The sequence below is a fragment of the Furipterus horrens genome, unplaced genomic scaffold, assembly GCF_987537825.1.
Source record: "Furipterus horrens unplaced genomic scaffold, mFurHor1.1.pri manual_scaffold_3, whole genome shotgun sequence".
In the NCBI taxonomy this organism is placed as follows: domain Eukaryota; kingdom Metazoa; phylum Chordata; class Mammalia; order Chiroptera; family Furipteridae; genus Furipterus; species Furipterus horrens.
This window is the reverse complement of record NW_028327173.1, coordinates 131284885-131301423: the sequence shown is the minus strand read 5'-3', so window position 1 is coordinate 131301423 and position 16539 is coordinate 131284885.

Here is a 16539-nt window from a genome sequence, read left to right as displayed (position 1 = left end):
AAAGACCAGAGAATGGCAAACTTTTTCTAACAAGCCAGTTATCAACAACATACCTGCTCATAAAAGTTTGTAGCAAGAGGAATTACAGACAAAACCATTAAACTCTGAAGAAGCCAAGATACAACACGATGATCCTATTGGTTGTCAGTGGCAAAGGTTGAATTGATTCCCACTGAATCAGTTCTCTCAGCCACTAGACCACTGGACACGTGTATTTGTTCAAATGCACATTTTTGACTGCTACTCTTGAAGAGTCTGATTTAGTATGAAGGGCCAATGTACCTCTTAGCCCAGGGCCTAGGGCTCATACACTTTTAGAGGCCTATGAAAATATTTTCATTAAAAAAAAATTTGTAAACTTTTGTCAAAGAAAAAAATTAAAGTATATAATATTAATATATATGTCTTTATACTAATACATATGTGAAACATGATTTTTAATATTTTCTTAGTGAAAAGTGGGCCTGAAAAGGTAAAGTTGCCTAAGGCCCACAAAAATCATAAAATGGTCCTGTCAGTAAATCTGACTTGGACCTTTTTAAGAACCTCCTGAAGTGATTTTGAAGAAGATGATTCTTAGGACAACTTCAGAAAAACTGCACTAGGTTTGTCTGCTTTAGTCGTGACTCAAATATATTTATTGAAGGATTGTTTAATTCTCTAAGGAAAAAGATCACTTTATTAAGAAAATTGTTTCTTTATATGGAATATGATTCTAATCTATAGTAAAGATATATAACTTATCTTTGTCACATTTAGTAATAAAAATATTAAATCATATAAGGTGACTAAACCAAAGAAAGTGACAGATAACACTTGCAAATACAGATATTGAAATTATAAATAAAATATATATTTTCATAATGACTGAGAAGTATTTAGCATAGATAAGAAATTCTAGTATAACACAAGAGATTATTAATATAATTCATTATATTATTAGGAATGACAGTAAAAATTCAGATATTATCTCAACAGATGATGAGAAGAAATGTTAAAATTCTATATTCTTGATTAAAACACTAAAAATTATGTTGGCGCTATTTCTTTCTTAACACAGCAAAGAGTACATATTTGAGACTTCAAACTAACTTCATATTTAATGGAGAAACATGATAGTTATTCTTTTTAAAAACAGGAATGTGATAAGACTAAACTCTGTACTAATTTATTTAATAACATACCAGGACATACCGAGCCATAGCTATTTTAATATTCTAAAAGAAAAAATAAAGATACACATATAGAAAAGTTAATATATATGTGTGTATGTGCATATATATGAAGTTTTCTGTAAATAAAATTATTACATTCCTAAACACAAAGATAATACAAGGGAATAAAATGATAAATAACAAAAACCTAAATATTATGATATACCTAAAAACTAACGTAGTCTAGAGGTAGAAATACTGGAGGCTGGTAGCTCCACTCCCCCCCCCCATTTTAAGTTTATGGTGGATTTGAATGATGTACACTCAACTAGAACCTGAAGCCAAGATGTAGCTAAAACATCGGCATCACCAAATTATCAACACAATATTCACCAGCTGTACATACACTTTGTTGGAAGAAGGCAACATTTGCTCCTGAATGCTCACTCTATGACATAAACACACAAAGATGCACATAATACATATACACACTCATAAGTAAACACATGTAAACACATATTTATACACACATAAACATATGCATGCACTCATATATTTGAACATGCACATGTAAAAACACACACACTCACCCATATATACCTGTACTCTTTCAGAAGAATATCTTACAAATGTCCAAAAGAATTAAAAATCACAATTTTCATAGACAAAAGTTAGAAGGAGATGGAAATAGGGCTCATAGCACCATATTGCTATGGAGTTCTTGCTATTAACCACAGTATTTTGGGGCTTACTCTGTAACTTGAGAGCAAGAATATTTGCCTTAAAGGGGTTTATTGAGGATAATGTGTGCTAATACACAAAAATCTATTAACATAATGACTGGCACATGGTACACACTCACTGAATGTTAGACATTGTTAATACACAAATGCCATTATCAAAAAACCATGTGATGACTCCACAGCAGTCTCCAGTCACTGCTACTTATTTAAATGGGCAGAGGACCTGAACAGACACCTCTCCCAAGAATACATATAAATAGTGAATAGATATACAAAAATATGTTCAACTTCACTAGCTACTAGGGAGATGCAAATAAAAACTACCATGAGATACCACCTCACCCCTGTTATAGTGGCTATTACCAACAAGAAAGGCAATGAGTGTTGGAGAGGTTTGTGAAGAAAAGGGAACCCTCACTCACTGCTGGTGGAAATTTAAAGTGGTACAGCCCCTATGAAAAACAGTATGGCAGTTCCTCAAAAAATTGCGAATAGAGTTACCATATGATCCAGCAATCTCTCTCTTGGGTATCTACCTGAAAAACTCAAGAACATATATCTACAAAGATATATGCACCCCTATGTTTGTTGCATCATTATTCAGGTGGCCAGGACATGAGGACAACCAAAGTGTCTTTTGATAGAGGACTGGATAAAAAAGATGTGGTACATATGTACTATGGGATACTACTTAGCCATAAGAAAAGATTAAATACTGCCATTTGCGATAACATGGATGGCCTTTGAGAATACTATGCTAAGTAAAATAAGTCAGTCAGAAAAGCTTAGAACCATATAATTTCACTCTTATGAGGGATATAAAACTGAAACTCATGGACACAGACAGAAATGTGGTGTTTGTCAGAGGGAAGGGGGTGGAGGCTGGCCTAATATATGGTGGTGGAAAATGGTTTGACTTCAGGCGGTGGGCACACAATGCAACGTACAAATCTAATATACAAATGTATGCTTAAAACCTAGATGAGCATATTAACCAATGTCACTTTAATAAATTTAATAAAAATACTTGGAGACCCATCAAAATGAAAAACTCATAATTGTTGAAGACCAAGTATTTTATTCCAAGGCTGGTATTTTCCCCACCATAACCAAAAGATGTTTGTTGGGAGAAAAACAGTAGTTAAGTCAGTAAGTAAAACTGTGGAGGAGCAATGCTCCGAAGGAATAGAGGAGGCATTTAATATAAGACCATAATGAAAACAGTAGCATTAATGCATTTTTTTTGAGGAGAAGGTAAATAAAGAGGAATTCAAAGCTGCAGTGGAGGTACTAAAAGAAAGAATCTATGGTTCCTCAAACAGCGAGAAAAATTGGATAAAGTTGTTATTCAAATGTTGAGGTTGAATAGACAACAGGCTACTCAAAATCAATATTGTCATTAAAAATTAAGGCATATTTGAAGTAAAACTTCTCAACCTTAAATCAGAATATTTGAGTTTACTAGAGAAACTTTCACAAGTCATTTAACTTGAGTATTAACTTTCTCAAGTGTAAGAATGGAGATAATTCTTCCTTATCTAAGAAAGTTATTATGGATCACAAATGACATCATATGGGGCAAATATTTTTTAATTGTGAAAGTTCTTCAATGTAAGAAATTAACTACCATCCATTTATACTAATATATTTTCATAATTAGAAATTTATTACCTGTGTTCCTTATTGTATATTGAGGATATTATATTTCTTAACAACTTGCCTAGAGCCTGGTTAAAAAAAAATTTGTCAAATTAACAAATAATAATTAAATAAAAAATAAATTTAAAAATGGATGTTGACTTACATCTACAAGAAGTAAGAAAAACTTTTATAAAATATTTAGATATGTAAATAGGTAGATGAGTAAATAAGTAATTTTAAAACTTTATTTTTCTATCTTTGGTTTTATATTGTTCTTTCACATACCCACCCTAAGATTTTGCCTAATTTAATGCTGTTGATCATCAGGTTTACTCAATGTGGAATAATTTTTACCCCTAGTGCAGTTGTATTAGGCTGATAAGAATGTTGTGGAATCTGTTTATTACCTTGGCCTTATGATGAATGAGACTCATGTGGGTTTCAATGTGTAATTATCTACCTTAAGGGAATGAGGTGGTTTCCTTCCTGGGAGTAGATGTGGCTACCAGAATGAAGAGTCACATTCTTTCACCCCAGCAGTTCAATTCTACTTGGAGATAATAATATAGATGGTATATTGATAGCATCATGCTGATAATACTCAGAGTATTTTATCAACATTAACTGATTAATATTTAAGAAAATTGTTTGTTGATCTGGGTATTCAGTTATTAATGTGATTTTGGAAATGGTGCTTTTGACAATAAAAGCTAGGAAAGTTAGAAGACTGAACTGAAATTAGAAACTGGATGATTACTAGTATAAACTGTTCATGATGCTGTCTTATTTAAAAGAAACATGAAGAGTTATAGGTAGTTTTGAATTTCAGTAAAAATCTCTTCTGAAATAGAGATGACCAGTCATTTAAAATTTTTTTTTTATTTTTGGTTTTTCAATTACAGTTGTCCCATTTTCCCCCATTTCTCTCTCCCACCCAGCCCACCCCCTCTCCCGCAATCATATCCCTCCCTGTTGTCCATATCCATGAGTCATTTATACACGTTCCTTGACTAAACCCTTCCCTTACTTATCCCTCTTCTCTCCCTCCCCCATCCCCCCTATTGACTGCTATTCTGCTCTTTGTTCTATTTAGTTCTTTTGTTTTTGTTGTTCTTTAGTTTCCTGTATTAGGTGATATCATATGGTACTTTTCTTTCTTTGCCTGGCTTATTTCACTAAGCATAATTCTCTCTAGTTCCATCCATGTTGTTGCAAATGGCAGGAGTTCCTTCTTTCTCTCTGCTACATAGTATTCCATTGTGTAAATGTACCACAGTTTTTTGATCCACTGATCTACAGAGGGGCACTTAGGTTACCTGTTTCCAGCACTTAGCTATTGTAAACAGTGCTGCAATGAACATAGGGGTGCATAAGTTCTTTTGAATTGGTGTTTCAAGATTCTTCGGGTATAATCCTAGTAGTGGAATCGCTGGTTCAAAAGGCAGTTCCATTTTTAGTTTTTTGAGGTAATTCCATACTGTTTTCCATAGTGGCTGTACCAGCCTGCATTCCCACCAACAGTGCAGTAGGGTTCCCGTTTCTCCACATCCTCGCCAGCACTTGTTGTTTGTTGATTTGTTGATGATGGCCATTCTGACTGGTGTAAAATGGTATCTCATTGTGGTTTTTATTTGCATCTCTCTGATGGCTAGTGATGTTGAACATTTTTTAATGTGTCTATGGACCTTCTGTATGTCCTCTTCAGAGAAGTATTTGTTCAAGTCCTTTGCCCATTTTTTAATTGGGTGGTTTGTTTTCTTGATGTTGAGTCATATAAGCTCTATATATTTTGGAAATAAGTCCCCTGTCTGTGATATCATTGGCAAATATGTTTTCCCATAAGGTTGGTTTCCTTTTCATCTTGCTGATGTTTTCTTTTGCTGAGCAGAAACTCTTTAGTTTGATGTAATCCCATTTGTTTATTTTTTCCTTTATTTCTCTTGCTTTAGGAGATGTATCCGTGAAGAAATTGTTATGTGAGATATCTGAAGTTTTCTTGCCTATGTTTTCCTCTAGGACTTTTATGGTGTCATGGCTTACATTTAAGTCTTTGATCCATCTTGAGTTTATTCTCATGTGTGGTGTAAGTTGGTGGTCTAGTTTCATTTTTTTGCAAGTCCCTATGAAGTTCTCCCAGCACCATTTGCTAAAGAGGCTCTTCTCACTCCATTTTATGTTCCTTCCTCCTTATCAAATATTAGTTGACCATAGAGGCCTGGGTTTATTTCTGGGCTTTCAATTCTGTTCCACTGATCTATATGTCTGTTCTTATGCCAGTACCAGACTGTTTTGATCACAGTGGCTTTGTAGTATTGTTTGATATCTGGTGTTGTGATTCCTCCTGCTGTGTTCTTCTGTCTCAAGATTGCTTTTGCTATTTGGGGTCTTTTTTGGTTCCTTATGAATTTAGGGAGTATTTGTTCTAAGTCTGTGAAATATGTCATTGGTATTTTAATAGGGATTGCATTGAATCTGTAAATTGCTTTGGGTAGTATGGCCATTTTGATGATATTGATTTTTCCCATCCAAGAACATAGTATTTGCTCCATTTGTATCTTCCTTAATTTCTTTCTTCAATGTTATGTAATTTTCAGAGTACAGGTCTTTTATCTCTTTGGTGAAGTTTACTCCTAGGTACTTTATTTTTCTTGTTGCTATAGTAAATGGTGTTTTCTTTTTTGTCTCTGTCTCTGATATTTTATTGTTGGTGTACAGAAATGCCTTAGATTTCTGTATATTTATTTTGTACCCTGCTATTTTGCCAAAGTCACTTATTAAATTGAGTAGTCTTTTAGTGGAGTTTATAGGGTTTTCTAGCTATACTATCATGTCATCTGCAAATAGTGATAGTTTTACTTCTTATTTCCCAATGTGGATGCCTTTTATTTCTTTTTCTTGTCTGAATGCTGTGGCTAGGACTTCCAACACTATGTTGAATAGGAGCGGAGAGTGTGGACAACATTGTCTAGTTCCTGAATTCAGGGGGAATGCTTTTAGTTTTTGTCCATTGAGTATGATGTTGACCTCAGGCTTCTCATATATAGCCTTAATTATGTTAAGGTATGCTCCCTCTATTCCCATTTTGCTGAGTGTTTTCATCATCAATGGATGTTGTCCTTTATCAAATGCTTTTTCTGCATCTATTGATATAATCATGTGGTTTTTGTCTTTCATTTTGTTTAGGTGATGTATTATATTTATTGATTTGTGAATATTAAACCATTCTTGCATCCCTGGGATGAATCCCACTTGATCGTGATGTATGATCTCTTTGATGTATTGCTGGATCCTGTTTGCCAAAATTTTATTGAGGATTTTAGCATCTATGTTCATCAGTGATATTGGCCTGTAGTTTTCTTTCTTTGTTGTGTCTTGACCTGGTTTGGGGATTAGGATAATAATGGCTTCATAGAAAGTTTGGGATTTTCCTCTCTTTTTAAAATTTTTGGAATAGTTTGAGGAGGATAGGAGTTAATTCTTCCCTGAATGTTTTGTAGAATTTGCCTGCGAAGCCATCCGGTCCAGGGCTTTTGTGTGCCGGGAGATTTTTGATTACTGTTTCAATTTCCTTCTTTGTTATTGGTTTGTTGAGACTTTCCACTTCTTCTTGATTCAGCTTTGGAAGGTTGTATGTTTCCAGAAATTTGTCCATTTGTTCTAGATTGTCAAATTTCTTGCCATACAGTTGTCTGTAGTAATTTCTAACTATCATTTGTATTTCTGTGGTATCAGTCATGATTTCTCCTCTTTCATTTCTGATTTTGTTTATTTGGGTCTTCTCTTTTTTTTTTTGATTAGATTGGCTAGAGGCTTGTTGATTTTGTTTATTTTTTTGAAGAACCAGCTCCTAGTTTTGTTGATCTTTTGGATTATTTGTTTAGTCTCTATGTCATTTAGTTCTGCTCTGATCTTGATGATTTCGTTGCTTCTTCTTACCCTAGGCTTTGTTTGTTGTTGTTCTAGTTCTAGTATCTTTATGGTTAGGTTTTTCATTTGAGCTTCTTCTATGCTTTTCAGATATGCCTGTATTGCTATGAACTTCCCTCTCAGGACTGCTTTTGCTGTGTCCCACAGGTTTTGGGCTGTTGTGTGCTCATTATCATTAGTTTCTAGAAATTTCTTGATTTCTTCTTTAATGTCATCGTTAATCCATTCATTATTTAATAGCATGCAATTCAATCTCCATGAGTTTGAGTGTCTTTGATTTTTTTCTCTGAGGTTGATTTTTAGTTTCAAGGCATTGTGGTCTGAAAAGATGCTTGATATGATTTCAATTTTCTTGAATTTGTTGAGACTTGTTTTGTGTCCTATCATGTGGTCTATCTTTGAAAATGTCTCATGTGCCTTTGAAAAAAATGTATATTTTGCTTCTTTGGGGTGAAAAGTTCTATATATATATCAGTTAAGTCTATGTGGTTTAGTGTGTTGTTCAATGCCTGTATATCCTTGGTGTTTCTTTGCTTGGATGATCTGTCTATTGTTGATAATGGAGTGTTGAAGTCCCCTACTATGAGTGTGCTGTTGTTGATATCCTTCTTGTCGTCTTCTAGTATTTGCTTTATGTATTTGGGTCCTCCTATATTGGGTGCATATATGTTTATCAATGTTATATCTTCTTGATGGATTGTTCCTTTAACTATTATGAAATGTCCTTCTTTGTCTCTTTTTATTGCCCTTGCTTTGAAATCCGTTTTGTCTGATATGAGGACTGCTACCCCAGCTTTTTTTGTCAGGTCCATTTGCTTGGAATATTTTTTTATATCTCTTTACTTTCAATCTGTGTAAATCTTTTGTTTTGAGGTGTGTTTCTTGTAGACAGCAAATCTGTGGGTCCTGTTTTCTTATCCATTCCGTTACCCTATGTCTTTTAATTGGAGCATTTAATCCATTTACATTTAAGGTTATTATTGATGTGTATTTATTCATTTCCTTTTGTACCTCTGTTCCTCTCCTCTCTTTTTTTTTTTTTTTCCTCCTTTTTTCTTAGAACACTCCCTTTAGCATCTCTTGCAATGCTGGTTTGGTGGAGATGTACTCTTTAGTCTTCCTTTGTCTGAGAAACTCCTTATTTCACCTTCTATTCTGAATGAGAGCGTTGCTGGGTAGAGTATTCTTGGTTGTAGGCCTTTGTTTTTCATTGCTTGAAATATTTTTGACCATTCCCTTCTGGCTTGTAATGTTTCTGTTGAGAAATCAGTTGTTAGCCTTATTGGAGCTCCCTTGTATGTTATTTGCTGTTTTTCTCTTGCTGCTTTTAGGATTCTGTCTTTGTCTTGGAATGTTGTCATTTTAATTATGATGTGCCTTGGAGTGGGTTTTGGGGAGTTCCTCTTCATTGGAACTCTCTGTGCTTCCTGAACTTGTATAACTTTTTCTCTCATCAGGTTCGGAAAATTTTCTGTCACCATTTCTCCTATCAGTTATTCAATTCCATGCTCCTTTTCTTCTCCCTCTCTAATTCCGATGATCCTGATATTATTTCTTCTCATGCTATCCTGTAATTCCTTTACATCTTGTTCATATTTTTTCAATCTTTTTTCATTTTGTTGTATTGTCTGGGAGTTTTTTTCTACATTATCTTCTAACTCACTAATCCAATCCTCTGCTTCGTTTAGTCTGCTTTTAACTGATTCTACTGTGTTTTTCAGTTCAGAGATTGAATTCTTCATTTCTTCCTTGTTCTTGTTAATAGTTTCTATGTCTTTTTTTATGCTGGTGTAGTTCTCTGCAAGTTCCCTGTAATTTTCTTGGAGCTGCTGGTAACTTCCTTGGAGGTTGTCATAGTTGTTTCTAAGGTTGTCGAGTATATTGAGCTTCTTTACCACCATTGTTTTGAATTCCATGTCTGACATTTGGGCTATGTCTATTTCATCTACCTCTCTTTCTGAGGATTCCTCTTTTCTTTTCATTGAGGTGTTATTTTTGCATCTTACCATGTTGGATTCTTCTTGTATTTATTTATTTATTTATTTATTTATTTATTTGTTTGTTTGTTTATTTTTGGTGGGATCGTCTGCTTTGACTTCCCACCTTTGTGGTGTGAGATTCTTTATGGGAGATCTGGGGGTTTCAGTGGTGCAGTCTCTTTGATCTCCTGAGCCTGATGTTCTTGGGTTACCCTTTATGTTGTTTGTTTATGTTGCCTGGTTATATTTCAGATGTTCTTTGGTAAGATCTTCCTTCTGGCTAGTTGATTGAGAGTCACTCTATCTACTTTGTCTTGAGTTCTTTTGTGGAGATGCTGTTAAAAACATGACACAGCCCAGGCAGGAGACCCACACCCTCAAAAATGTTCCCCACCCTCTATCCCGCTATCATCAGCCAACAAGCCAGTATTAATATAAATGTAAAGAGATTAGAGCTTTTATATTATAAGAAGAATAGATAAGAGTTATTTTTAGGGAGGAAAAGTATGATTTTTGATAGAGGGAATGATAGATTAATAATAGTTGAGACTCTGCAAGCCAGTAGGTAATATTTACATTGTATGTTAACAAAAATAGAAGAAAAGGATGGAAAGATGCATAATATAGTAAGAAAGTGGGATTGTATTGTATTGGGTTTATATAGTAATTATATTCTATTATTTAGAGTGATAGGAGGGCTAAACTAGACACACAAACAAATAAACAATGATTAAAGAGAAAGGATGAGAAGGAGAGGTTATATGAAATGCATTAGAGATATAGTTTGTTTTTCTTTTCTTTTTTTCCTTCCAGTTCTCTCCTCTCCTCCTCTTTCCTCTTTCTTAAGGAAGGGAAAAAGAAAGAAAAAAAAAAGAAAAGAAAGAAGAAAGAAAAGAAGAAAGAAAGAAAGAAAATAAAAGGGAAAAAAGAAGAAAGAAAGAAAGAAAGAAAAGAAAGAAGAAAGAAGAAAGAAAAAAAAAGAAAAAGAAAAGGGGAAAAAAAAAAGGAATGTTTTTAGTCAGTGCAGCCTTGGTGTGTTGTCTTCTTTTTCTGCATCCACAGATGGTCTAGTGTGGTGGTTCAGAGGTTCTTGTTCCTTGCAGCAATGGTGTGCACCCGCGGTCGCTGGTATGGTGTGCTCCCTTGCTGCCCGCTGGAGCCAGCTGAGGTGTCCTTGCACTCGCGCCCCTGCTTGCGCTGGCGGCCCGAGAGCTTGCCCCTGGATTGGCTCCTATTGTCGCCATGCCGAGGTGTTTCCCGCTCGCGCTCCCATGCCCTTAGTCCTGCTGAGCTGAGCTCTGGGAATTGGTCTCTCTCCTCTTAGGGCAGGGCCCCAGACACTTGTGCTCAGTGGAAGTGAGCGTCTGTGAGTCGCTGCCGCCCGCTGTTCCCGTGCTGCAGCCGCCCGCCTTCCCTCACCCGTCTGGGTGGGCATGAGCAGATCCTAAGCTAGTGGTCTGCTTTCTGGCCTGGGACCTGGCGCCCACTGGAGCTGGCTAGGGGTGTCTGTGCACGGTCCTCTGCGTGTTCAGTGGGCCCTCCCTGTGCCCGTTGGGGCACTGATCTTATGTCTGTTGGGGAGTGTCCAAGGGGCACCTGGACTCACAGCCCCATGCACCTGGGCCAGTGAATGAGGGCACTTCCCTATGCGTGCCCCCGTGACCCAAGGGTAGGGTTGGGGAGTGGACGAGTGCACCACTGCGCCTGCGCTCCTCAAGAACGGCCTCCCGCCCCCAAACTTTCCTCCCCTCTCCACAGTCCACTAGAGAAAAATATAAAGGAGAATTATGTTCTCACTTGCCCGGCAGCACGCTGTCTCCTGTCCTTCAGCGCCAATGCCACTTGGTCAAGTCCCGTCTCTGCCAGCGGGCAGAGATCCACTCTCTTCCCGACTCCTCTCTGGGGCAGCCTGTGGTCACCAAAAAGCCTTCGTGTGCTTCCAGCCGCAGCTCGGGCAGCTGCCCCAATCAGGAATCCCATTTCCTCCCTTTTTCCTCCGCTATCCTCACTAAATAGGTCATTCCCAGATGGTTTTTCTCTAATCCAGCAGAGCCGTGGCTTGACTCCTGCCAGTGTCCAGCTGCTCACTGAGATGTTCTGTCTGCAATTAGCCCAAACTGCAGACGGGTCTCGGGAGCCTGAAAGCACAGCCTCCCCTCACTCGTCCACCATCTTCCTGAGACTACCAGTCATTTTTTAAAAACCCAGTATTCATTTTCCGGGGAAATTTAAGTAAAATGCTGTCTAGGTACTCAGGTGTACCAAAGCACATTTACTGTTTAATGGACTGGAACCATAATAATAGAGAATGTTTTGTAATTGTTATATTACTGATAATTTTATTTTAGAATAATGTTTTGCTTTATTTTGTCTCAGTATTCTCTACCACCAACATCAACTGCAAATATTCACCTGTTAAAGCTGATCTGTAAGGAGATCTCACATGTTTCATCTTTAAAAATATCTTTCCACAGATAGCTGCTGCAAAACATTGATAGCAGACCATGAGATACGGCCTTAAATTAAAGATAGTTTTCACTTGGAAGGCATTTATAGAATTTTATTATATGATTCCTTTGACATTTGACATTTATCATGTTATTACCATGCATATTGGTCACTTTCAATAAAAACAGGTGGAAGCTCCTCAACTGCACAGTTAAATGGATTTTGAAATATAGAAATTGCTTTGGCACTTGCATTGAGGCCTGAAAAATGCTACTGACACTATAGTTTGAGTTCATAAATATAACCACTAGAATGTTTTATAAAGATAGATATCTCAGATCTTGTTTTACTTTTGATATTGTAGGAAATGTATAAAGCAGCTAGATTGTAATCCAAACTGTAATCCAAATAATGTTAGTAGTCTTCAAATAAATGTTACAATATTATATATTTCTCATGTAAAAGCACTTTTTGCCTTGTAATTCATTAATAAACATTACCAACTCTGCAGCCAAAACTAATTTTAAAAGTCATTCAGTATTCAATAACAGTAGTTGAAGTTCTCACTCAGAAAAATTTCCATCTCGACCGTGAGCTAAAAATCCAAAAATATCACAAGAAATCTTTACCACTGCTAAGCCATGGAGTTGCTATAAATATTCATATACAAGAATCTGTGTGGACCTAAGTTTACAAAATACTTTGGTAAATACCTCAGAGTGCAATTTCTGGATTGTGTGGGAAGTCTGTATTCAATTTATAAGAAACTACCCAAGTGCCTTCTACAGTGACTGTACAATTCTTATTTCTCAACCAGAAAGGAATGAGAGTTTCCATTGCTCTTTATTCTAGTTAGCATTTGTTACCAAAATTTAAAAAAATTTTTAGACTTTCTAATATATGTTTAGTGGTATTTTTCTGTGGTTTGGATTTGCATTTTATTAATAACATATAATTTGAGCTCCTTTCCTGCGTTTATTTGCCAATCATATATTATTTTCAATGCCTGTTCAAATATTTTGTCATTTTTAAATTAGTTTTTATTATTGAGTTTTAAGAGCTCTTTATATATTTTGGATGCAAGTTATTTATCAGATATATCACTTGCAATATTTTCTCTTAGTCTGTCATTTGCCTTTCCATTTTCTATGTCTTTCCTGGAGCAAAAATATTTAATCTTGATAAAGTCCAAGACTTTTTTTCAATTCAATCAATTAAATATCTTTAATGGATTATGTTTTTATTATTGAATTAAAAAACCCGTTGCCTAATTAAGGTCCTGCAGATTTTTAAAACTATCTTCTTCAAGAAGTTTTGTAGTTTGACACTTTAAGTCTATGATTTATTTTGAATTAACTTTTATTTAAGGTTTTCAGTATTTGTTTATTGTCTTTATATATTCATATCTAATTTTCCCAACAATTTTTGTTTAAAAACTATTCTTTCTCCATTGAATTACCTTTTACCTTTCCCCCCAAAATAAGTTGACTATATTTGTGTGGGCTCTTTATTTCGTTCTGTTGATCTGTGTGTCTATTTTTTTTTCGGCCAATACTACACTGTTTATATCAGTGTAGCGTTATAATAAGTCTTAAAATCAGGATGTGTATTACAATATTTTTCTTTTTTTAAAAGTATATTTTATTATTTTGTTACAGTAGTTCTGATTTTTTCCCCCTTTGCTCCCCTCTGCCAAATACCCTCCTTCCCTACAGCAATCCCCCTCCCTCTTAGTTCATGTCCATGGATCGTGCATATAAGTTCTTTGGCTACACCCTTTCTTATATTATTCTTAACTTCCCCCTGTCTATTTTGTACCAAACGGTTATGCTTCTTAGTCCCTGCACCATTTCCCCATTTCTCCCCCTCCCCCCTCCCAGGTGATAACCCTCCAAATGACCCCCATACCTATGATTCTGTTCCTATTCTGCTTTGTTTAGTTGGATTTTGTTTTTATTTTTTAGATTCAGTTGTTGATAGTTGTGAGTTTGTTGTCATTTTAGTGTTCATAGTTTTGATCTTCTTTTCCTTAAGTACATTCCTTTGACATTTCATATAATAATGGCTTGGTGATGACGAACTCTTTTAGCTTCACCTTGTCTGGTAAGCACTTCATCTTCGCTTCCATTCTAAACGATAGATTTGCTGGATAGAGTAATCTTGGTTGTAGGTTGCTTTTCATCATACTGAATACTGCTTGCCAGTCCCTTCCTGCCTGCAAAGTGTCCTCTCTCTGAGAAATCAGCTGATAGTCCTATAGGCACGGCCCTGTAGGCAACTCTCTGCCTCTCTCTTGCTGCCCCCAGGACTTTGTCTTTATCTTTCACCTTTGGCATCTCCATCATAATGCATCCTCGTGTGGTCCCCTCTGGGTCCAGCTCACATAGGACCCTCCGTGCTTCCCAGACCTGTATGTCCATCTCCTTTGAAAAATTTGGGAAGTTTTCCTCATTTTTTTTCAATTCTTGCTTCCTCATTCTGCACTGCTTGACTGTTTTTTTCTTCCTTATGTTCCAAATCATTGGTTTGAACCCAGGTTTCCTTCCCTTCACCATTGGTTTTGTGTGAATTTTCCTTCGTTTCACTTAGCATAGCCTTCACTTCTCCTCTTATGCATTTGCCATACTCAAGCATATCTGTCAAGCCTGTGAGCATCTTTATCACCAGTGTTTTTAATTCTGCATCTGTTAGGTTGTCTATCTCCTCATCTGTTAGGTTGGCTATCTCCTCGTTGCTTAGTTATCCCAATGGAAATTTGATCTGTTCCCCCTTTTGACCCATACTTCTCTGTCTCCTCATTCTGATGGGCTCCTGTGTTTGTTTGCTTCTGCATCCCAGGTAGAGCTGTCGCTTCTGTTACATTGTAAGGGTGGAGCCTTAGGGATTCATCAGTGCTAGGGAACCTGTTTCACCATGTTGTGGCACTGTACGTGGGGGAGAGGTCTGAGAGGGAACAATGTCGCCTGCCCAGCACTCGCCCCTTTTCCAGGCAGCTCTCCAACTTCCACATGGGACTGGAGACCCTCTAGCTGCTGCCCTGGCCATCGTTCCCAGAATGAGTGGTTCTGCGAATGTTCTAGGACTGTGGGGGCCCTTTCAACAAGTGGAATCTGCTAAGAGATCAGCAGTTTCTGCCTCCACCCCCAACCCCCACAAGTCTGCACAGTCAGAAGCAATGAGGCTTGATTTTTCCCTGTGCCAGGACCTTGATCTGTGAGGTCCAGTGAGGAGCTGGGAACGCTCCCCAGGCATCCCTCCTAACCTTTTAAAACATGTGACTGTGCTTTCTGCTGGCCTGCTGCTGCTGCTGCGGCCACCACACTGTGTCTTCTCTGCCCTGGCTCCGCCCATCCTACCTGTCTGGATGAGTATTTCTTCTTTATATCTTTGTTTGCTGGACTTCCATGCAGTTTGATTTTCTGGAACTTCTGGTTGTTTCTAGTTTTGAGGTAGTTGTATTCCCTCTTAGTTGTGGAGGGAGACACAGCGTATCTCCATCTTGGCCATAAGTCTATCCAATTTTGTTCTTTTTAAGAGTTGTCTTGGATATTTTAGTTCTTTGTCTTTCTATATGCATTTTAGAATTGGCTTGTTGATATAAACAAAAAGTGGCTTGTTGGGTTTTGATTGGGATTACACTGAATTTATAGAAGAGATTGGGGAGAATTGATGTCTTAACTATATCAGGTTTTCTAATCTGTGCACATGGAATATCTCTCTATTTGCTTAGATATTTTGTGGTTTCTTTTACCAGTGTTTTGTAGTTTTCTGTATAAGTAGACATAATATTTAGTTTATTTTTTGAAAGATGCAATTTTAAATAATTATTGGTTTTTACATCTCAGATTCTAATTATTCCTTTTTATTATATGAATATAAAATTGACTTTTCAGTTGATCTTTATTCTGTGAACTTGTTAATTAATTTCAAAAGTTTTATAACTTCTATAAGATTTTATACATAAACAATCATATAATCTGCAAATAAGAACCATTTTATTCCTTTTTCTCCTTCCTTTTTTTTCTTTTTCTTGCATCTGTCCTTGCTAGGACTTCTAGTATGATGTTGATACCTTGTCTTTTAATTTCTGATTTATTGATCTAATTCAATAATAAAATAAATAATATATGCTCTACTATTGTAAAAATACACACAAGGAGTCCACTTTTCTTTCTCTGCTTCAACATAATGAGCGTGCACTGGTAATAAAAATTATAAAAAGTCACAAGATGGAGATATATGTGGTACTTGAAATACTGAAGATGTATAACTGCATCACTATGATTTGTAGTGTCTTGAGCAGCAGTGTGAAGCAACATGAGAACCACATGTTTTCTTTGTAGTAGCTATTCAACTCTGCTGTTATAGCCCAGACATCTTTAGATAATATATGATAAATTAATATGGCTATATTCCAACAAAATTTTATTTATGTACGCTAAAATATACATTTCATGCAATTTTTATACACATAAAATATTATTTAAAAAATTTCAAACCATTTAGAAATGTAAACACCATCTTAGCTCTCAGGCAACATAAAGGAAGATGGCAGTCCAGAGTGGGTTCACAGCCTGAGGTCTGCTGATGCCTAACCTTAATACAATAAAAAAATCTAGGGAGGGGAGGAATAAATGTTGAATAGAA